Source organism: Arachis ipaensis, chromosome B4 (assembly GCF_059453495.1).
Source record: "Arachis ipaensis isolate K30076 ecotype BB chromosome B4, ASM5945349v1, whole genome shotgun sequence".
Classification (NCBI taxonomy): domain Eukaryota; kingdom Viridiplantae; phylum Streptophyta; class Magnoliopsida; order Fabales; family Fabaceae; genus Arachis; species Arachis ipaensis.
Window position 1 is genome coordinate 120,061,436 of NC_142439.1, and position 23,486 is coordinate 120,084,921.

At 31.3% G+C, this 23,486-nt stretch overlaps 2 long non-coding RNA genes and 1 pseudogene across 4 annotated transcripts; all 3 read left to right on the top strand.

The window, feature by feature from the left end:
• Positions 1 to 8,513: 8,513 nt before the first annotated feature.
• On the top strand, positions 8,514 to 11,435 carry LOC148568975 (uncharacterized). Of its 2 annotated transcripts, XR_015881220.1 has the most exons (4): positions 8,514 to 8,661; positions 8,754 to 8,807; positions 8,885 to 9,041; positions 11,174 to 11,435. It is a non-coding gene; the product is annotated as an uncharacterized LOC148568975 (long non-coding RNA). The 2 variants fall into 2 exon arrangements; XR_015881219.1 differs by lacking the exon at positions 11,174 to 11,435 and having other exon boundaries at positions 8,885 to 9,842.
• A 265-nt stretch (positions 11,436 to 11,700) lies between these two features.
• On the top strand, positions 11,701 to 14,261 carry LOC148568976 (uncharacterized; annotated as a pseudogene). Its single transcript, XR_015881230.1, has one exon. The product of XR_015881230.1 is annotated as an uncharacterized LOC148568976 (transcript).
• Positions 14,262 to 15,873: 1,612 nt separating this feature from the next.
• On the top strand, positions 15,874 to 18,461 carry LOC148568977 (uncharacterized). Its single transcript, XR_015881231.1, has 3 exons — positions 15,874 to 15,906; positions 15,984 to 16,140; positions 18,283 to 18,461. It is a non-coding gene; the product is annotated as an uncharacterized LOC148568977 (long non-coding RNA).
• The last annotated feature ends 5,025 nt before the right edge of the window (positions 18,462 to 23,486 follow it).

Here is a 23,486-nt window from a genome sequence, read left to right on the forward strand (position 1 = left end):
TAAATTATTTTCCATTCGAATACTAATTTAATAAGAATTAGAGATAAGTAAATTAATTCTCCTTTATTTACAAAATAAGGTCAAAAATCTAAATATTAAAATTAAGGTATATAAAATATTCACTATTTTTTTTTCAATATTAAAAATTCTATATAATAAATAATAATTTACTCAACCTATATATAAAAATCTCTAAAAATATAATCTTAAAATAAATACAATAGCTCATAAATAATTTATTAATAGCTTTTTAAAATTTGGGGTCTTACAGTTCTCAATAAATTGCTCTAATTGAAAATTCATGGTAATATAATTAATTTTCTTTATCTTTAACTTAAAGTATTAAATGATATAAATTAAATTATCTAAAATCGAATCATATAAAATTCTTATTATTTCATAACTACCAATTTTATAATTTAAATATAGAAAATAATTAAATAATTATAAAATTAGACAAAATTCTAATTTAAATAGCCAAACCTCATTATTTCTCGAATTTCTAGAACTTTAATCATGAATAGGAAAATAATTCATAAGTATAGAGTTTGGATAAAAATCTTAATTTATTTCAAATTCAATTAATTGCCTTTAATTATTTTCACTAAAAATAATTTCTGAAATTAAAACTATAAATAAATATATAATTTGAGATTAGTTCAAAATAGGACTTTTCAAAAGTCTTGGGTCTTACATCCTACCCACCTTGTAAAAATTTTCGTCCTCGAAAATTAATAAAAATAAAAGAGATTTCATATTACTTCACTCTTGAACTTATTTAAAGAAAAGGCAAAAAGTTCTCAGTATATATATACATATAGTTTCAAATACCAGAATTTTCATATGGCATAAAGGTATAAAGGGTATAAGTGTTATGCGAAACAGAAGTTACAAGATAGACTTGATGTACAAGGTGATAAGTTTCAAACATGTGATGGTAAAGCAAGGCGGCAAAAGATTATAAAATAAGCTGGGGTTAAAACGATGTGATTAACGTCCGCATACTGATCTCATACCAACTTCAGAGATTCAACTATTTAAACTTCAACATAACTTATCTCCACCATTCTCAATTGTACTTCATTGAAAAATTCATCCGAAGGTTCTCAATTTTGTCAAACACTTTACAAATCTTACTACTGGTCATAAGTTCCACATCAACAGAACTCTTTCACGTAAAACAAGGTTTCACAACTCCCTGTGACGTCGTACACTTACGAGTTTCACCTTTTGCGTTCACCAAACGTGTCTTAAAGGACTAGTGTGTCGTTTATAAGTCTAACGGTCGCACAAAATGCCAAAACTAATCTCGAGTATACTCATAAGGATAGTAGGCCATAGAAAAGGAAGAAAAGCGACAAGGATCGCGTTTGTGAGAATTTGAAAGAATAAATGCAATTTCAGGTAAACAAGGATGCTTAAGCAATGAAGTTTGCTAGAAAGAAATCAATTGACAACTTCGAGGATAACCCTTGGATCAAAAAAATTCAATAGGATTAATAAGAATAAAATCCACGAATTAAGTTAAAACATATCCAAGTTGAGTCGAAGAAGTATGAGATTTCATAGAAAAGGAATCATTAAAGACTATGGTGACGCATCACTATGGAACAACTTCAAATGATCACGGGGGTTTCATAGTTCGTGGAGGAATATGGAATCAATAGCCGTGTTGAAAAAGTTTTAACATAGTCAAAAGTGTAAGCAGATCAAGATGTGCGTAAGGTACAAATGGTGAAGCAAAGAAATTTAAATTACATCTCAAGAAAAGAGAAGGAGGAACGACACATCAAATTGAACGGTACAATTTAGAACATATAAGCCAATACAACATAATAAAAGGGGCACTTTACATTTTCAAAGATTCAAGGGTCGCCATCGTGCCCAAAACAATTTCAATGTTATGTCAAAGAGTACAAGATTTCATAAAGAGAAGTATGATGATAAGGATAGACGTTCTTAAAGATTCAAATAGTAGTTTACAAATAAGAGGCGGGCATATGGAGAGATTAAAGAACTTCAATACAGACGATAAGAAGAAAACGGTGCATTCATTAGGATTGAATTCAAGTTGAATCAAGGTACAAGATTCACAAAAAATGACTAGAGTCAAGGACATCGTTTGCAAAATCCAAGGGAATGTGTATGGTATTTGCAAGAAATCGGGAGAATACTCAGGTTCACAGTTGAACAAGAATGGTACTTCGCAAGGATTTGAAAGAATAAGTGAGATTATCAACAAACAAGGATGTATATAAGCAATGAAGTGTAGTGTAAAGGGAGTTAATTCAAAAGCTTAAGAAGGAATTCTGGATCAAAGAGCTTCGACATGGACAATAATAGGAAAAAGAGTACAATAATTTAGAACAACTTCAAATTGAACCAGGGGAATTGGTTTATCTTTATCAAAGAATATATATAAATTCAAAATTTTTCAAAAAAAAAAAACTAAACAAAAATAAATATTATGTTATGCTAAATCAAATTCAAATTAAAATTATTTGTGTGAAGTTTATTAAATGAAATTAACTGGAATGAAAACAGAAATCTTGCTTTAGGAAGTTTGAAGAGTTCGTAGATAAATAATTAAGTAAATATATATATATATATATATATATATATATATATATGCATAAAAATTTGAATAATGTTGCAAAAGGATCAAATTATATTCAAATAAGAACATCTAAGATAAAGTATTCTTGTAAAGATAAATAAAGACTAAGTAGTACTTTTAGATAGAAGCATGTTGTAACTATATAAATAAATTATTTATTTTTTGTAGGAAAGTATTTATAAAATCAAAGGTTGTCGTATTTAGAATTCAAACAAGTGTAATTACCCGTGCCATGCACGTGATAAGATTGAAATTATAATTTTAAATTATTTTTTAAAATTAATTTAAATTATAATAATTTGATTAATAAAAAAGTAATATATTATGTATTATTTGATTTATTAATGAAAAAATATGAGCAGAAAATAAAACATATTAATTAAAATTCAATTTGTTATCTAATTAATCTTGTGTCTATAGAATATAATTTTACGAAAATGTTATAAATCACAACCTTTTTTATTCTACAAAAAAAATACTATATGTAGTCTTTAGTAGTACAAAAATAATTATAAAAATTAATTATTGATATTGATATTAATCACAATTGATTATTAATACCCTAATTTTTAAAAATATATTTTACCTTTTTAAAATATAATGCATGTACCGTGTAGACCTTTTTTTTATTATTATTATTATTATTATTATTATTATTATTATTATTATTATTATTATTATTATTATTATTATTATCAAATTAAATGGGTCACTATTAATGTGTGCATTAACTATTTCCTAATAAAATTATTGCACTTGAATGAGAATTAGAACTATATCAATTGATATAATTAGAATGATTAAAAATATCGATGATTGATAAGTAGTTTAATAACGCATTAAATATTAATTTGATATAATTATAATGAAGATATTTTCTTAAATTAATATAATCATGCATTATTCATGAGTTAATTGTAATATAATTAGAATAAATTTATTTGAGAGAAAAAAAGAGTTCATGTGTAATTTCTAAAAATTATAAAAAAAATTTATTTATGTATACGTATATATTAATTTTGTTAAATAATTATATATATATATATATATATATATATATATATATATATATTACGGTATTTTTTTAATATATATACATATGCATAAATAATAATATACATATACATAAATAAAAAATATATGAATTATATTTTGTTAAACTCCATGTTACCGTTATTAAAAATATTTAAATCACATATATTAATTATTTTTTTTTGTTATAATTATTTTGTTTTATGTATATGATTATTTTTTATTCAACAATCGTGCAATATTTTTTTATTTTTTATATTCATGTATATTTCTCAATCCCAGCTCCATAGTGATATTTTAATTTTTTGTTTTCGTTTTTTTCACGTATCTTTCCTTTTTTTTAAATAGTGATGTTTTAATATTTTTTTAAATATATTTTTCTTAATAATTATATTATTAATCTAAAATATAAAATGAGAAAAAAAGGTGCATATATCCAAGAAAGAAAATAAACTTAAAAATTAGAAAAAAAATTTATATTAAAAAATGTAAAAATAATATATTCAAAAAGAATAGTCGTAATATATAAATTGAGTCAACAATTTAAATTTCTCTAAAATTAATTTAATCAAATACTAATATTAGAAATAAATTACTTAAATAATAATATTTAATCTACTCTACTTCTTAAACACGTATAGATTAGAGCCATTCTCGTAACGACAACCAACTGAAACAACATCGTAAGTTCGAACATTTAGAATTTGTGCAAATTCAGATCATTCTCTTGTTCTTTGAAAACCTTCTGTATCCCTGATAGAGTTGAATCATAATTCCTTTTATGGAAAAATAGTTACAGATGTGGCTTTGATGTGTTGGAGACCAAAATTCGGAAGTTACTATTTATATTTGAGTGTGACACCCATTAAACCCTAAAGCCAAATAAAATAGTATCTCTGATTTTATTCTCATTTAATTCTAAATCAAAAGTAATAATGACTTATTTAATTTAGCATTTATGATAATAAATAAGATGACCATTATATAGGTCATTTAATGTAAAATAGCTTAATTTGCGATTATAATTAATATATGTATTACCCATGAATATATTAGGAAATAATAATTCCGTAACAAAATAATCATTCAATTTGAATTACAATTAATTGATTGATAGAAATTATAATAAATTGTATGATATTTAAATAATTAACCAAATCAATTTGTTGATATAATTAATTATTATAATAAATTGAATTTAATGAGTTAAAAGAAATAAATCAAAAAACACGATCAGAAACATGCCACGACAGTTTTATCATTAAGTGCAGAAATTTAATTTTTGTATAATAGAATAGATATTTACAAATTATTATATTAAACACAGACTAAAAAAATACACTAAACAAAATAAAAGTATCAATGGTAAAATATAACCCAAAAAATCACTTAAATTAAAAAAGAACATGTGATGAATTATAATAAATCTATATATGAGAAGTAAAAGTAAAATAAATAATTAAAAATAAAGTAAAATAGCAATTAAAAAAAGTAAAAGAAGATAGAAAAGATAATGTGTGGAGTAGATAAAAAATATATTGTAATAGAAGATTAATATAATTAATTAATACAAAGGATGAAATAGAAAAATAAAAATAAAATCTTATTAAAAAATTTCAAAAAAAAATATTTGAAAGAAGAACTTATTAATCAACTTTTATAAAAATATTACAAAAAATTTCAATTATCTTTAAATAAAATAATAATACCCTTAAGAATTATTAATCAAAATAAATAAAAAAGAATTAATATAAAACAAAATCATAGAAAATATTAGCAAAATTAAGATAAAAAAATAAAAAATTATAAATATTTTACCTGAAGTAGATAATAGAGAGGGAGAAAAGGGATATATAAAATAATAAGATAATAAATTGAATTAATTGAGTTCATTTATTTCATTGCTTTATATATTATTTATTAATTAATTTAATATTTATCTTGATCAAATTAAATAATAAATTAGTTATAATTAATTTGGTTTAATGAATAAAAAAATTTAAAATAATTTAATATTTACTCTAATTAAATTAAATATTTGAAGTTATGATTAATGTAATTTAATAAATCAAATAAAATATTAAATGATGAAATATTTATCCTAATAAAATTAAATTACATAATTGATTAGTTATAATTAATACAATTAAATGAATCCAACATATTAAATTGAAAAATAATTTAGTTAATTTGTGTCTTTAGAACACATTTTAAAAATATTTATTTTTTAACAATTTTTATAAAATACTTTTTATAATATTTTTAACCTATGGTCTAAAGACACAATTATAATAACCATTAAAAGTAATTAATTAGTTAATATAAATAATTAGTGTAATTAATTTAGTTCAATAAATAAAAAAAAATAAATGTGAAAGGAAGAGATAAAGAAAAAAGAATTATAAAAAACCTGTAGCTATTAAAAAGCAATAAAAAAGTTCCTTTTAGTTTTTTATTTATTAATTATTAATTTATTATAATTAATTTCACAACATTTATTATACGTTATTCATCTTACAAATTAATACAACTAATTAATTGATATCAATTATCGATAATTAGTTTTAATTGATATAACTCATTTCGCTATACTTTGTAAATAAATAATTAAAAATACACGTCTCAATTTTTTGTTAAAGTAGAATAAAATAAATTACATAAATTGAGTAGATATAAATCTGAAAATTATAAAATTTTATTAACAACTCAAATAAATTAGTACCATAAAACTAAATTTAATGTCTATTTTAAAAATAATTATTGATCTTTTATTCTTTTAATTATTAATAATTTAAATAAATTAATACCCTATAACTTATTTTGTTATCTATTTTAACTAATTACTAACATTCTATTTTTCTAATTATTTGCTTGTCTTATTTATCATTTATGCTTTCAATATATTAATAAACAAATAAACTAAATTAACTCCGATTATACTTGGACTATTCAACAATTCAACAAAATCTTTTTAATTTGGGATTAACTACTAACGATAGAAAATAAAAAATTTAGAGTAATTCAATATTATGAACATTAATTATTATTGTGAAATAACCTAAAATCGTAATGCAATTTATTTTTAAATAAATAATCAAGTATTATTGTTAATTATGAAATGACCTAAAATCATAATGTATTTTATTTTTAAAGAAACAATCATCCATTAATATCTATAAATAGAAACTATCGTCAAAATACTTTGATTAAAAATATGAGGGGTTAATTACTATCCATTATTAATAAAATATCGATTATATCAAAAAATAAAAATATAATTTTCTGCATTTACACCATTAGAAGAATTACCATTATGAGTAAAATTTTGTCAAAAAAAGAATAAAATTGCATACATAGTGAATTTAAAAAATAAATATCGTTAAGTAATTATGCTTTTTTTTTAATAAATAGTAAAAAATTAAATATCATAAACTATATTCTTTCAAAAGTAACCCTTTTAAGTTGTTATGTTTGGTATGGTTTATTTGTATATAATTTAAATTGACATTATTTTTTAATTATAATAATCATTTATCCTTAATAATTATTTTTAGAATTTAATAATTTATCATGTCTTACAATAATTATCTATAAAAAAACATATATATCCTAAAAAATTATTAAATAAATTTATTCTTTTTGCCCTATTTTTACATTAAAAAAATTTTTGTTCTGTCTTTTTTAATTGTTATTATGTTATTAAAATTGTTAAATAATATTTTAAAAAAATTTTTAAAAATAAAAATAGCGATGACACCTTGAATAATTAATTCAATAGAATTAAATTTAAACAAATAAGATGATTCAATCAATTATACAAATAATAGCATATTTATAAATATTAATAATGAAAATAGTCTTACTAATGTAAATGATCAATACAATAATTATATGAAAAAATAACTAATTATATAATTACATAATTTTCAAGATCCTATATATTTGAATCTAATGGACAAATAAACAAATATCTATATGATAATATCCTAATATTTTAGCATATTATAAATCATATTATAAATTTATATATAATATTATAATTTTAAATCAACTCCTTAAACACATTATAACATAAACCATCTAAAAAAAATACACCAAATTAACAAATATCACATGGATCACAACATACACTCTAATTGTCACGATATTTCAAATAATAAGAGTATCAATACAGAGAAATCAATAAATATAACTAAAATAAAGAGCACAAAGAGACACACACAAAAAATAATAATAAAGAGAATCAATAAAAGCATTAACATATAAACCACATACACGAACAATATATAATATTAATTGTGAATCACAAAAAAAAGACTATATATATATATATATATATATATATATATATATATATATACCACATACACAAACAATTGTGAATCACAACAAAAAAAGACAATATAAACAAAATTATAGTAAGATTATTTAAAAATAACATAGAGATGACACATCTTTTTTGTTAATCAAAAGCTAAAAGAAATAAAAGTATGCGCCTAATAATAAGCAATTAAAATAAACAAAAATTTTAAAAAAATAAAAAAATAAAATGTATAAATAAAGATAAAAAACAAAAATTAAATAAATTATAAAAATTGTGTAAACCCCGCTAAAATCGGTAATTAATTAGTTAATAAATTGTATTTTAATTAGGAAAGCTAAAAATGCAAAACTAATATTAAAATAGGATAGAGCTCGTCAAAACGAGAATTTTAATATCAATTTCGAAAATTTGGCTCAAAATCGGACCGGAGGGGCCGAACCGGTTGAACCGGGGCCCAAACCGAGCCTGTGGGTCCAACCGGACCCATAATATAAAGGAAACAACAGCCTTCTTCTTCCTCATTAGTTGCTGCAACGCCAAAACAGAATTGGAGGAAAGGGAGAGAAGCTCTCAAACCCTAACCCTTTGATCCACCATAACTCCTCCGTCCGGGCTCCGATCGCCGCACCGTTCGCGGCCACGCGCTCAGCGCGTCGAGCTCTACCTTTTTATCTGAACAATTTCATTGGTAAGCCTCCTATTAAGTTCAGAATCCCTATCCCTCTTTCTTTGGTAAACTTGGAAACCTATGGTGAATCTTGTCCAATTTCTATGTTCTAGGTTCAAGTTAGCTTCCGGAACTTTTGGGCTCAAGCTATTGAGCATATGGGTATGGTAAGAACACCCTAACCCTAGCTCAATCTTATTTTTGGTAATAGAAAACTGAATTGGAACATATATATGTGTATTAGGTGTAGTTTAAGAGGGTGTTTATGCATTGAACTTGAATTTGGATTACTTGGAGCTTTGTTGGTGACAAGGCTTGCTTTGGGGCTGTTTGATTGAGCTTGGAGGGGCTGTAATTTTATGTTGAGAAGCTGCCTTGGGTGAATTAAGTGATCGGCCAAGGTATGGTTTAAGTTTCGCACGTTTAATATTTACGGTGTTGTGAAAACTTAGGTTAGAGGAACCATAGAATAAGTTGGATTGTTTGTTGTATTTAATGATTAGCCTTGTAATGTTGTTAGAATAGATTTGTTAGTGAATTTATATATTAGAATTATGAGGTGTGAAAGTTATTAATGGTGTGCTCTTATATTTATTTATGATGGATTAGAATTGGTGTTTGTTAATAAGGATGTAGAGTTGTGTTGTGGTGGTATTGTATATGCTGTAACTAATTATGTAATGATCGGAATTGTATGAGACCAAGTTTGGGCTAAACTTGGGAATATAAGGAACTAAACTGGAAAATTTGAGACCTTTTTGTTAAATATACAATTTATGGCAAATTTTTAAAGTTAATCTGTCCAGCAGCAGAAAAGATCAAACAGGGCAGCAAATTGTTTGTCTTGCTGCGACTTCTATGAGTTGAGTTTTGGAGCGAAACCAATTTTGTCATAAAATTTGATTAACTTGCTTTATTTCTCTAAAATTTCAGAATTTTAAGAGTTGAGGATTGGGAGCTGTGAATTTTTGAATATTGGTGGTCAAAACTGAAAAGAAACAGATTTCAGCAAGCTATGCATCAACTTCCTGCTTGTAACTCTTAGAATTAAATAGAAATTGGGTTGCAACCAAGACAAACTTGTTTCTGGATGAGCTAGGGGTTCTCAAATCAAAATTTAGCTTAATTGGAGTTTTGTAATAAAAGTTATTCCAATTGAAAGGTACTAAGCTTGTTGGTTTTTAAAACAGATTTTGTCTCATTTTTACTTAAATTTAAGGTACTGTAACTTTTTCATTAAAAATGGTATTAACTCAGAACCAATTGAGAAAGAAACCTGGATGAGTAAAGTTTAACTTTATTAATTTTCAAAGTCATTGGATATAACTTGGATTTTATATTGAATTTTGAATATCACATGCTACTGCTGTTTTTCTGGTTTTTATGCACTGCAGAGCAGTCACGGTTTTTCCTTTATTCCTGAGGCTAGAAAAATCAGAAAATTATGATATTTTATTTGTTAGAAAGCTTATTTCAATATGAACGCATGGACATAAAGTTTGTACAATTCTGAGTTCATTTGCTATATTAGAAACAGAAAAGAAAATAGAGTGTCGAGGATGTCTTAGTGATAGTCATGAGTTCGAGAAGTTAAAGTTCAATCCTCGTGTGATGTGATTGATTTAATGTTAGAGTTGGGTTGATTTTAAGATTATTCAATATTAAGAAGGATGAGAAGAGTTTGATAAAAAGTTTGGTCAGGACCCGGAAAGGGTAATCAAGATGAATTATAAGGGAATGACGATGAAAAATGTGAAAGGGAGGTTGTTAATAAAAGGAGTTAATATGCCATGGCTTGATGAATGATTAAATAATGATTATGAATATGAAATGGCTTATGAATGATGATATCTGAGATACGAGTTTCCCTGGGTAAAAACCGTGGCTCGCCACCACGTGTTCCAGGTTGATTCTCGATACTCTGTTAACCCTACGTCGTAAGGGTGACCGGGCACGTATAAATTCCCGGGTATGGATAACCCCCATTGAGTGATTTATATGATGATTGAATGTGAACTCTATGCATAGACTCTTGGGGATGCGCGACGGGGGACAGTCTAAGGTTTTCGGACTTGTCGGGTTGGCTGGATAACCGACAGATGGGCCCCATCAGCCATAGGACAGGCATGCATCATATGCATTTGTTTGTTTTGATTGCTATGCATTTCATGGGTATGCCTAATTGATATATATCACCTGTTATCTGTTATACTTGCTATTTGTACTATCTGCTCATTACTTGTGCGTGAACTTGTTTGGTTGCTTGTTTCTGTTGCATTATGATTGATGGAGGAAATGGAGGAAATGGAGAAATGGTTGGGTATTAGATTAGGATTGAAATTGAGTAAGTTAGGTAGATTTAGAATACCTACCCCTATTTATAGCTTCTAATTAGTAATTAAGTTGGATAATTGAATAACGGAGTTCTAGGACTGCCTATGGCGTTCTCAGGACCGTATTTCTTATGCGCGTGGCACTTTTACCATGCTGAGAACTTCCGGTTCTCATTCCATATTGTATTGTTGTTTTTCAGATGCAGGTCGAGAGGCTCCTCACTAGGCGTCTGGATCCTGGGAAGCGAAGTAGTCCTTGGGTGTATTTTGGTTTTCTATTTGTATATATGTATTTAGCTTACTCTCCAAGTAACTTATGTATGCTGCTCCTCTTAGAGGTTGAGGGAGAGATAGGAGTTTACTTTGGTATTTTGGTATATTTTGGGGACACTTATGTATGTTTATATGTATATATGTATCCTCGGGCCAGTCGTAGCTTCGCCGGCTGAGTCAGGGGCTAGTTATGCTGTTCCTTGGCTTTTCTTTATCTTTTCATTTATTATTTTATCATGTTCCTATTAGGTTTCTTAGGACGCAAGTAATCCTTTCCTGAGCGTTGCGCTTTTTATTTTGCGATTTTGTTTAAACCGTTTTTCAAGGCTTCTAGTTAAATAACTTTTTCTTTATTATTATTATTATATATATATATATATATATATATATATATATATATATATATATATATTACTATTCATAGAGGTCGTAATACCTTACTATCTCAGTCTTATGACTTAAGCATAATACTAAGTATGGTAGGGTGTTACATTATGGTATCAGAGCAGTTCGTTCCTATAGAGCCTGAGGGACGGACTGATTATGCCTCTGGGCATACTCTGGGTGTCTAAACATGCTATTTAGGGTATCTAACTGATATATGAGGCATGAATGCTCATGAGCATGCATTTGGGACTTTGAAATACTAAACTAGAGATATTGAGACTGATCACCTTGATATCACTTGTTTGGTGTGAACAGGAACCAAATGGCGTCTCGTGGGCGCGGTCGTGAGCGTAATCGAGGTCAAGGATGGAGAGATAATGAGGTAACCATACCAATAGATAGTTTGACCGATATCATGACCGCAATGACGAATGTTGCTGCTGCCATTGGTACTGTTGCTGCCGTGACCATCCGAGTAATGGATAGGATGGAACCACAAGCTGGAACTGGCAACAATGATGATAATGAATATGAAGGTGGACATAATGCTCCGAATACAGGGGTACCACTGAGTTATCTAGAGCAGGTTAACGTGGGTCAGGCAATGGGAGAAAGCTCAAGGAGGGCTGAGGTAGCAAGAAGTGATCACCGAGAACCCTTCACAAAGAAAAAGGGAAAGATTACACCGAGGAGCCAAACTTTCAAAAAGAATCGCTTTGTCGCTTCACATTCTCAGCGCTGAAGCAATGACCGAAGGAACGATAACCGTCTAGATCTGAATGCTGAAGGGAAAACTAGTACTCAACTGGATAATTTAAGGTGCCCAAGGTGCAAGAAGTACCATCCAAACAGACCGTGCAGGGCCGGATTAGGCGTATGTTACAAGTGCGGGAGACCAGGGCATATGTCTTGGAATTGTCCATACAAAGAAAATCGGGATGCAACTGAATTTAATTCTCATAGCCGAGGTAATTTTAAACCATCAGTTGAATTTCTAATTTCCTTGCATACCGTTAATATGTAATACTCATTCGTGATGTATGACAAGTTTCAGTAATCATGAGGTCCCAGTCGATGATTAGTCAAAAACTATTGGTTATTGAGACGGAGTGACACTTAGCTACCTTAGAGGGGTGGTTAGACTTTTGAAGGTTAAGGATTAAGTAATGTAGTGGAAGCAGGTTGGACCATATCTAAGAAATCAGGAGTGTTGAGGGTTACACGGAGTTATTATTTGGAATTCAGTGACGGTGAAACTTTGAGGAAGAGGAATAGAGCGAACACAGCCTTTAGATGTTAATTGTTAAGAGGTAAGTGGAGATGAAATCAAATCTCTATACGAGAGAGTTTCTAAGACAATTCTTGAAGGTGTGTCAAAACTTCCATTCCAGAGAGAAAGCGAGTTTGCGATAGGCTTAGTACCGGAAACCGGATTAACTTCAATCGCACCACAAGCGAAGACATCATTATAATCGGTAGAATTTAGGATTGAGTGGAAGGGAGTACTAGAAGAGGGAATCACCTAACCAACTATTTCTTTGTGGGAAGCATCGGTTATGCTGGAGAAGAAGGAAGAGAATGGTAGGAAACCTTATGCAGAGAGAGTGTGCTAACGAACCTTCGCGACCCGATCTAATTCTTCTTTTGAAACCTGCATTGACATTCGATCCGGAGCTCTTCCTAAATAGCTTGACTACCTTTCTAACTTTACTCCTTGTGCGCATGAATATTGTTTTTTTTCCAGGATGAGTCTAAGCTTGTCTTGGTATAAGCGCGTAATCCTTGAATCTTGTATGCTCGCTATGACTAGAGTTGCCCCTATTCGCAAACCATGTTCTTCAGAATCAGCTGAGACTTCTTTGACTCTGTACGCTCTGTTCTTCCTACAAAAGGTCTCTAATTTGAACTCTTTTCTTGAGATGCACCTAGGTTCTTCTCCTTGTGTATTCCATTATTTCGGTATAATCCTGATCAACTGTGTACAAGATTTCCTTTCTGACTCATTACGAACACCGTTCATGCTATTCGTTCATTCCTTTGAACATGACTTTTCTTTGAAAAATAAACTCGTACTAGAATTTTGCGTCACGCATAACCCTTAGATGCAATTATTGGAGTGTCAATCCTTTAAAGTAAGACTTTGGAACATGAAAGTAAACCAGCGACATTATGAGGGAATTTAAAACCCTAATCCTCACCGATCGTATCGCTCGTGACTAAATAGATGCAACGAGGTGCACCATGTGAATGAAATACCAGGATATGCTAGAAGTCTTCAAGCCATGGAAAGAAGATTGATCTTTATGCCAATGCTTGTATCACTTAAGCCTAAAGGACCATTTAAGAAATTACTACCATGCATTATTGGGGGAGTTGAGAAGCGTGCTGATGCGACATCATGAGGTTGTAGTAGACGCCCTAAGCAAGAAGTTTATAAGGGATTCTTGGACGTTAATTTCAAATGAGGAAATGTTAGATGAGTTGAAGTTCTAAGTTGGAGAATGAGAGTGTAGAGTGAAAATATCGGACTAAGTCCATTACCAGTTTACAACATGGTATCGACGAGATGCGGGACGCATAGCGAGACAATAAGGAACTGCTAAAGATATCAAGGCTCGGTAAACAAAAGAGAATTAAAAAGAGATTTATATGCCTAACGCAAACGCCGAAATAGAGATCGTAGGATTAAGGGCTTAGGGAGCGCAATAGTAGTGATAAGGAGCTACTAGAAGTACTAAAACCTGTTGAATCAAGAAGATACCGAGAAGGAGTTAAGTGTTTAAATCAGAAGTTAAGACGAGGAATTATTGTCTGAAACTCATGAGAAAGGATTTTCGAAGTTACCATGAAGCTGCCACGACGTACCATGAATCAAAGAAGATGTTTTTGGGTTATTAGAAATAAAGAATAAAGTGGCAATGCATTTAATGGCGTTTTAAAGCATGAAGAAGTAAAGGAGGACCATTAGAAACTATTCGGAATGCTGCAACCATTGAAGGTTTTACATCGGAAGTAAGGAAGAGTAATTATCGGTTTCGTATTAGATTGTTGAGGACTAGAGGAGAAGATGGAGCTTCACAGAGCGCTAAATACTACCGCATGGATAAAAACTAGAGCATCGAATATCTTAGTTCCCGAATTTAATAGTCGAGACAGCAGAGAAGAGTTACGCAAATTCGAGTTAACAATCTTACTATAAAAAGCCGACAAAAGGATTACATGAACCAAGGAAGTCCTAAACTTGAGAAGGTTACTTTAACAAGTTGAGATCAGTGAGTGAGTCAAGATGAAGGTATTAAAACCAAAGTGTTTTGGGATCTAGGGTAATGGCAAGGATGGACTTGTTAGATTCTGAAGAGAATTAGACCAGTGGCATATCAGATAACCATATCCTATATCTTCCAAAATGGTACCATGTAACACATCTCAACTTCAGGAGTACACTTCTAATATCAATCACGTATTAGAACTTGAATTAATGCAACTGAGGAAGGATCTCACGCTTCGAGTAACCTCGGTTAGGATATATAATAATATACCATGGCCAAGCAGCCAAGCAGAGCAGAAGTTATGTACTAGAAGATGTAAAAAGTGAAGCTAGAAGTGGGTAACGTACTCAAGAAACTCCGAATATGCCGAAAGACTACCCACACCTCTTTTCAGATAACTGAATCTGAATTTTGAGGGCAAAATTCCTAATTAGGTGGGTAGGATGTAAACCCCGCTAAAATCGGTAATTAATTGGTTAATAAATTGCATTTTAATTAGGAAAGCTAAAAATGCAAAACTAATATTAAAATAGGATAGAGCTCGTCAAAACGAGAATTTTAATATCAATTTCGAAAATTTGGCTCAAAATCGGACCGGAGGGGCCGAACCGGTTGAACCGGGGCCCAAACCGAGCCTGTGGGTCCAACCGGACCCATAATATAAAGGAAACAGCAGCCTTCTTCTTCCTCATTAGTTGCTGCAACGCCAAAACAGAATTGGAGGAAAGGGAGAGAAGCTCTCAAACCCTAACCCTTTGATCCACCATAACTCCTCCGTCCGGGCTCCGATCGCCGCACCGTTCGCGGCCACGCGCTCAGCGCGTCGTGCTCTACCTTTTTATCTGAAAAATTTCATTGGTAAGCCTCCTATTAGGTTCAGAATCCCTATCCCTCTTTCTTTGGTAAACTTGGAAACCTATGGTGAATCTTGTCCAATTTCTATGTTCTAGGTTCAAGTTAGCTTCCGGAATTTGTGGGCTCAAGCTATTGAGCATATGGGTATGGTAAGAACACCCTAACCCTAGCTCAATCTTGTTTTTGGTAATAGAAAACTGAATTGGAACATATATATGTGTATTAGGTGTAGTTTAAGAGGGTGTTTATGCATTGAACTTGAATTTGGATTACTTGGAGCTTTGTTGGTGACAAGGCTTGCTTTGGGGCTGTTTGATTGAGCTTGGAGAGGCTGTGATTTTATGTTGAGAAGCTGCCTTGGGTGAATTAAGTGATCGGCCAAGGTATGGTTTAAGTTTCGCACGTTTAATATTTACGGTGTTGTGAAAACTTAGGTTAGAGGAACCATAGAATAAGTTGGATTGTTTGTTGTATTTAATGATTAGCCTTGTAATGTTGTTAGAATAGATTTGTTAGTGAATTTATATATTAGAATTATGAGGTGTGAAAGTTATTAATGGTGTGCTCTTATATTTATTTACGATGGATTAGAATTGGTGTTTGTTAATAAGGATGTAGAGTTGTGTTGTGGTGGTATTGTATATGCTGTAACTAATTATGTAATGATCGGAATTGCATCAGACCAAGTTTGGGCTAAACTTGGGAATATAAGGAACTAAACTGGAAAATTTAAGACCTTTTTGTTAAATATACAATTTATGGCAAATTTTTAAAGTTAATCTGTCCAGCAGTAGAAAAGATCAAACAGGGCAGCAACTTGTTTGTCTTGCTGCGACTTCTATGAGTTGAGTTTTGGAGCGAAACCAATTTTATCATAAAATTTGATTAACTTGCTTTATTTCTCTAAAATTTGCTTTATTTCAGAATTTTAAGAGTTGAGGATTGGGAGCTGTGAATTTTTGAATATTGGTGGTCAAAACTGAAAAGAAACAGATTTCAGCAAGCTATGCATCAACTTCCAATGCTTGTAACTCTTAGAATTAAATAGAAATAGGGTTGCAACCAAGACACACTTGTTTCTGGATGAGCTAGGGGTTGTCAAATCAAAATTTAGCTTAATTGGAGTTTTGTAATAAAAGTTATTCCAATTGAAAGGTACTAAGCTTGTTGGTTTTTAAAACAGATTTTGTCTCATTTTTACTTAAATTCCAGGTGCTGTAACTTTTTCATTAAAAATGGTATTAACTCAGAACCAATTGAGAAAGAAACCTGGATGAGTAAAGTTTAACTACATTAATTTTCAAAGTCATTGGATTTAACTTGGATTTTATATTGAATTTTGAATATCACATGCTGCTGCTGTTTTTCTGGTTTTATGCACTGCAGAGCAGTCACGGTTTTTCCTTTATTCCTGAGGCTAGAAAAATCAGAAAATTATGATATTTTATTTGTTAGAAAGCTTATTTCAATATGAACGCCTGGACATAAAGTTTGTGCAATTCCGAGTTCATTTGCTATATTAGAAACAGAAAAGAAAATAGAGTGTCGAGGATGTCTTAGTGATAGTCATGAGTTCGAGAAGTTAAAGTTCAGTCCTCGTGTGATGTGATTGATTTAATGTTAGAGTTGGGTTGATTTTAAGATTATTCGATATTAAGAAGGATGAGAAGAGTTTGATAAAAAGTTTGGTCAGGACCCGGAAAGGGTAATCAAGATGAATTATAAGGGAATGACGATGAAAAATGTGAAAGGGAGGTTGTTAATAAAATGAGTTAATATGCCATGGCTTGATGAATGATTAAATAATGATTATGAATATGAAATGGCTTATGAATGATGATATCTGAGATACGAGTTTCCCTGGGTAAAAACCGTGGCTCGCCACCACGTGTTCCAGGTTGATTCTCGATACTCTGTTAACCCTACGTCGTAAGGGTGACCGGGCACGTATAAATTTTCGGGTATGGATAACCCCCATTGAGTGATTTATATGATGATTGAATGTGAACTCTATGCATAGACTCTTGGGGATGCGCGACGGGGGACAGTCTAAGGTTTTCGGACTTGTCGGGTTGGCTGGATAACCGACAGATGGGCCCCATCAGCCATAGGACAGGCATGCATCATATGCATTTGTTTGTTTTGATTGCTATGCATTTCATGGGTATGCCTAATTGATATATATCACCTGTTATCTGTTATACTTGCTATTTGTACTATCTGCTCATTACTTGTGCGTGAACTTGTTTGGTTGCTTGTTTCTGTTGCATTATGATTGATGGAGGAAATGGAGGAAATGGAGAAATGGTTGGGTATTAGATTAGGATTGAAATTGAGTAAGTTAGGTAGATTTAGAATACCTACCCCTATTTATAGCTTCTAATTAGTAATTAAATTGGATAATTGAATAACGGAGTTCTAGGACTGCCTATGGCGTTCTCAGGATCGTATTTCTTATGCGCGTGGCACTTTTACCATGCTGAGAACCTCCGATTCTCATTCCATATTGTATTGTTGTTTTTCAGATGCAGGTCGAGAGGCTCCTCGCTAGGCGTCTGGATCCTGGGAAGCGAAGTAGTCCTTGGGTGTATTTTGGTTTTCTATTTGTATATATGTATTTAGCTTACTCTCCAAGTAACTTATGTATGCTGCTCCTCTTAGAGGTTGAGGGAGAGATAGGAGTTTACTTTGGTATTTTGGTATATTTTGGGTACACTTATGTACGTTTATATGTATATATGTATCCTCGGGCCAGTCGTAGCTTCGCCGGCTGAGTCAGGGGCTAGTTATGCTGTTCCTTGGCTTTTCTTTATCTTTTCATTTATTATTTTATCATGTTCCTATTAGGTTTCTTAGCACGCAAGTAATCCTTTCCTGAGCGTTGCGCTTTTTATTTTGCGATTTTGTTTAAACCGTTTTCAAGGCTTCTAGTTAAATAATTTTTTCTTTATTATTATTATATATATATATATATATATATATATATTACTATTCATAGAGGTCGTAATACCTTACTATCTCAGTCTTATGACTTAAGCATAATACTAAGTATGGTAGGGTGTTACAAATTGTACCTAAACACCAGAGAGAGAAAGAGAGGAAGAGAGGGAGGGAGGAAGAGAGAGAAAAGAGAGCGAATGAATAAAAAATATTTGATTTTGTATAAATAGATGATATTGAGAAAAAATAAACTAATTAAATTAATTCATATATTTTGTTATCATATTTATTATTTATTACATAATTGGATATTTACTCCAATCAAATCAAATAACTAATATAATTAACTAAATTAATTAATTGATATAATTAATTATAATTAATCAATTCATATAAATTATAATAAATGGTAAGATTTGAATGTCTAATCAAATTAATTAATTGATGTAATTAATTAATTATAATTGATTTGCTCTAACGAATTAAATGAAATAAATAAGGAAACAGAGCATGCCATATCAGTTCCATCATTAAGTGCAAAAATTCGATTGATATAATAGAATAAATAGAATAGATAGATAATAAAGATATTTTCTTAAATTAGTATAATTATGCATTATTCATTAAATATTAATTGTAATATTGTAATATAATTATAATAAAGATATTTTTCTAAAATAAATTTATTTAGAGAAATATAAATTGGTTATTAATAACCGATACCATTATCATATAATTATCATATTATTATTATTATTATTATTATTATTATTATTATTATTATTATTATTATTATTATTATTATTATTATTATTATTATTTCGATTGATAATTGATAAGTAGTTTAATAATATATTAAATACTGATTTTATATAACTATAATAAAGATATTTTCTTAAATTAGTATAATTATGCATTATTACTTAAATGCTAATTATAGTATAATTATAATAAAGATATTTTTATAAAATAAATTTAGAAGAGAAAATAGTGCATTCATTTTGGCGGGAAAATGGATTCATGAGGAATCGACACCTTACTTCTATTAGTTGGGAAAAAACCCAGTTTTAGTATATTAAGTAGATAATGGTTCAATCAGAATCAAACAGAAAAAGGACCAAAATAGAACTATTTTCAAAAGAGATTCCAAGATAAGATTTGTAGAAGAAAACTACTAGAATTGATACATTTTATCAAAACAAGGTCAGTTTTTATCATTTTTACGAAGAAACACAAAACCAAAGATTGTAGTCCGAGCAGGACACACAATAGTTGTAGAACACGAAACAGGAGAACTAAATCGCATAATTAGTTTACTACGAATTGCGACTCTTAAGATTTCAAATGGTTTAGGAATCAAGGATTATGCATTGCACCAAAATTGATTCGAGATCAAATCAACAAATACCAAATTTATGAACAGTGTCAAGGTTGAATGTTCCTTAAAGATTCAAGCAACAATTAGGAACATAATCAAGCAAAGATATATATGAATGACAAGATATGGTAGAAAAATATCCAAAACACATTCCAAGAAAGAAATTAAGAACTAGAGATTCCAATACAATTGATAAAGGAAAAGATAACGTCAAGCACGAATAAAGATTATACGTTGAAACGAAAATAATCTCTAGAACTTAGTTTCTAATGTTCCCGAAACCCGCAACTCGCGTTATTTGTGACTCGCAAATCGTCTATGATAACCCATTAATGCTTACGTATACATAATTCACCATGGTTAAGCCGGCCAAACTTAATACCAGGAATTATGCAATGCAAGACTAATGGCATTAATCAATAGACCGTCATGTGCATAAAGCTCTAATTCTCGTTATCCAAACAAGACCTACTACATGACAGACTCTCAGAGTATGCAATTGAAGCATAGTCGGTCCAATCCTCAGGCTCTACAGGAATGACCGCCTGATACCATAATGTAACACCCTCACTACCAGAATGCCACGCTTTTGACTGCGCCACTCTGATAGCAAGAAGTATTATGACTACTTTATATATTTAATATTAAAATAGGAGCCTGTGACTCGACACCGTATCGCTGATTTCTTTGAAATCCGAAAATAAATACTTTATCTTAAGAAAAAAAACAAGCAGACATAGATTCATATACAAGACTTCTTATATAATATCTTATAATATAATATACATATAAAACATACAACTCCTATTCCTCTTACAAAATTGTAATAACAAAGACGAGGGAAGAAAATAATCTAACTAATACAACAACATATAAACCAAACGCAATATAACTCTTCACAATGCTTCTTCATCCAGTTTCTGAAAAGGTAAAGCTGTAGGGGGTGAGAACCTAACCACACGGTCTCACCACGGAGTTTTAGAGTTGTCATAAGAAGATACGTAATAAGAAAATTATTTTCAAGCTCAGTGATAATCACTGCCTTATGAATCTTTTAAAAACCAATAGTTAATCATTTCAAACCTTTTCAAAAAAACAATATTCAATCTTTCAGAAATTCAAAACCTTTCTTTTTTATAAGAAAATCTTAATCAGAGACCAACCACGAAATCAATCAACACAATCATCAATTCATCACTAAAGCTCATTCTAAAAAGTAGCACACCAGGACAAATACAGGCAAAACAGACAAAAAAAACACAGGTTTAGGTAACAGTTACAGCAAATAGTTCAGGTAGCAGTTAAGAACAGTTTAACAATTAGGCAAACCAAAACAAGTTCAAACCCAAGCAAATGAGCTCATTTGTCGGTTATCCAGCCAACCCGACAAGTCCGAAAACCTTAGACTGTCCCCCGACGCGCATCCCCATGAGATCAAATCGATCAATGGGGGTACCTAAAGCCTGAAAACACTTAACGCACAGATCACGTTATCGAATGGTATAAAGGAAATTAAAAATAGGGCAAAAAACCATATTGAGCCAAAGCAAGAATCTTGTAACCAAAATGCGCCAAATCCAATTTCGTTTCAGCAATGAGCCAAAGTGTATTTTAATATAATTCGAACCAAGCTGGTTCGAATTGCACTCCTTCATAATTCGAACCAACATGGTTCGATTTAGTGTTGTACGTATTTGAATAATTCGAACCACTAAGGTTCGAACTCCTCCCATACATAATTCGAACCACTATGGTTCGAACTTCTCTCATACATAATTCGAACCAGGCCGGTTCGAATTACTCCTAGTGCACTCCTTCATAATTCGAACCAGGCTGGTTCGAATTAGGTGTGATTCGACTATATAAGGAGTTCGAATCACCCTCATTCGAACCATTATCCCTCCCCCCTACCCCACAAAATCTCAGAGAAAACGACCCAGATTCTCTCCGAGGAAGACCTGAACGGACTACTCTGCTGATGGGGGACGATCCGGCACGGTTATATCGGTTGGATGGAGTTGCTCATATAGCCGGGGTCATCAACGACGAGGTTAGTACGGAAATATTTTTGATTCAAGCGTTAGTTGTGCCTTAGTGGTTTTGTATCTTGGTTAGACGGTACTTTAGGTTAGTGGTTTATGTAGGTGGTTTAGGTGAGGGGATTATGTAGGTGGTTTATGATAGTGGTTTAAGCTAGCGGTATAAGTTAGTGGTTTATGTTAGTGGTTTAAGGTGGTGGTTTAGGGTAGTGGTTTAAGTTAGTGGTTTAAGTCAGTGGTTTTTGGTAGTGGTTTATGTTGGTGGTTTATGTTAGCGGTTTTTGTTAGCGGTTTTTGTAAGCGGTTTTTTTATGTGGTTTAGGGTAGTTGTTTAATGCTAGGTGGTTTAAGTAAGCCGGTTTATTGAATTTGTTTCTTGTTAATGGCTCTCGTTAATTGTGGTATATGCTAGCGGTTTAGTTGTGTGGTTTAGGGTTTGTTTTCCAGTTAGTTATCTTTCATGTAATGTTATGCTGTTTAATTTAGCAAAATGGTTAATGTAAACCGGTTTATGTGAACCAGTTTACTGTAAAACCTGTGTAGTTATATATCTCAGTATGCGGTTCTTTTCATGCGCAGCCCGAGCAGCGTGCCCTAACGCACCCTCATTCGTCATGGCGTCCAGGTCCAGCGAAGAAAAATATGGTGGATACTGCTGTGTGCCAGAGCTAGAACCACCGCCAGCCAATGCAGGCCCAGCCGCTACAACCTCGTCCCCGCTATCATCCTCAATCGTTTTGGGCTCAACGTCGTCCTCATCAGGATCACCCAATTCTCCGTCTCCGACACCAACCGGTGGAACGCCGTGTAAAGGGTTTGGCAGAACATCAAAGGATCCTACCTCGTCGCGGACGCCGTCATTCAAATCAACAGCAAATGACGGGGAGGCGATAAGTTGGGCCGCTGGCTCGTAAACTGGGATGGAGGAAGAAGCCACAGCAGCCATGGAACTGGAGCCAGCTGCCGTGGCTACATTGGTGGTATTTCGGTTCGAACCCCCTGAGCTGGATACCACATCAACCAGCTTTGCCAGCAACTCTGGTGTGCGGACCTCCGGAAACTGCCTCCGACAAAGAAACATGACTTGGAGGTCCTCATCACTACCAATCGTGAGACAATCATACTTCACCGTATCGTGCAGGATCGTGACTGGAATGCGATAGAAAAACTTCTTAATCCGCTTCGCACCTTCCAGGCCAAGTTTCATCAGCACAGATCTAACCAGGTCATCATAGCTTGTCGTTCGATTCACCACAATATAGAGAGGATTCTTATCCGTGAACTTCACTCCGGACCGAGTTTTTCTCTTGATGGATCCTCTGTGGTGTACCAAAACAGCAAAACTCTCCTCCTCACTAGCCATCTTACACCC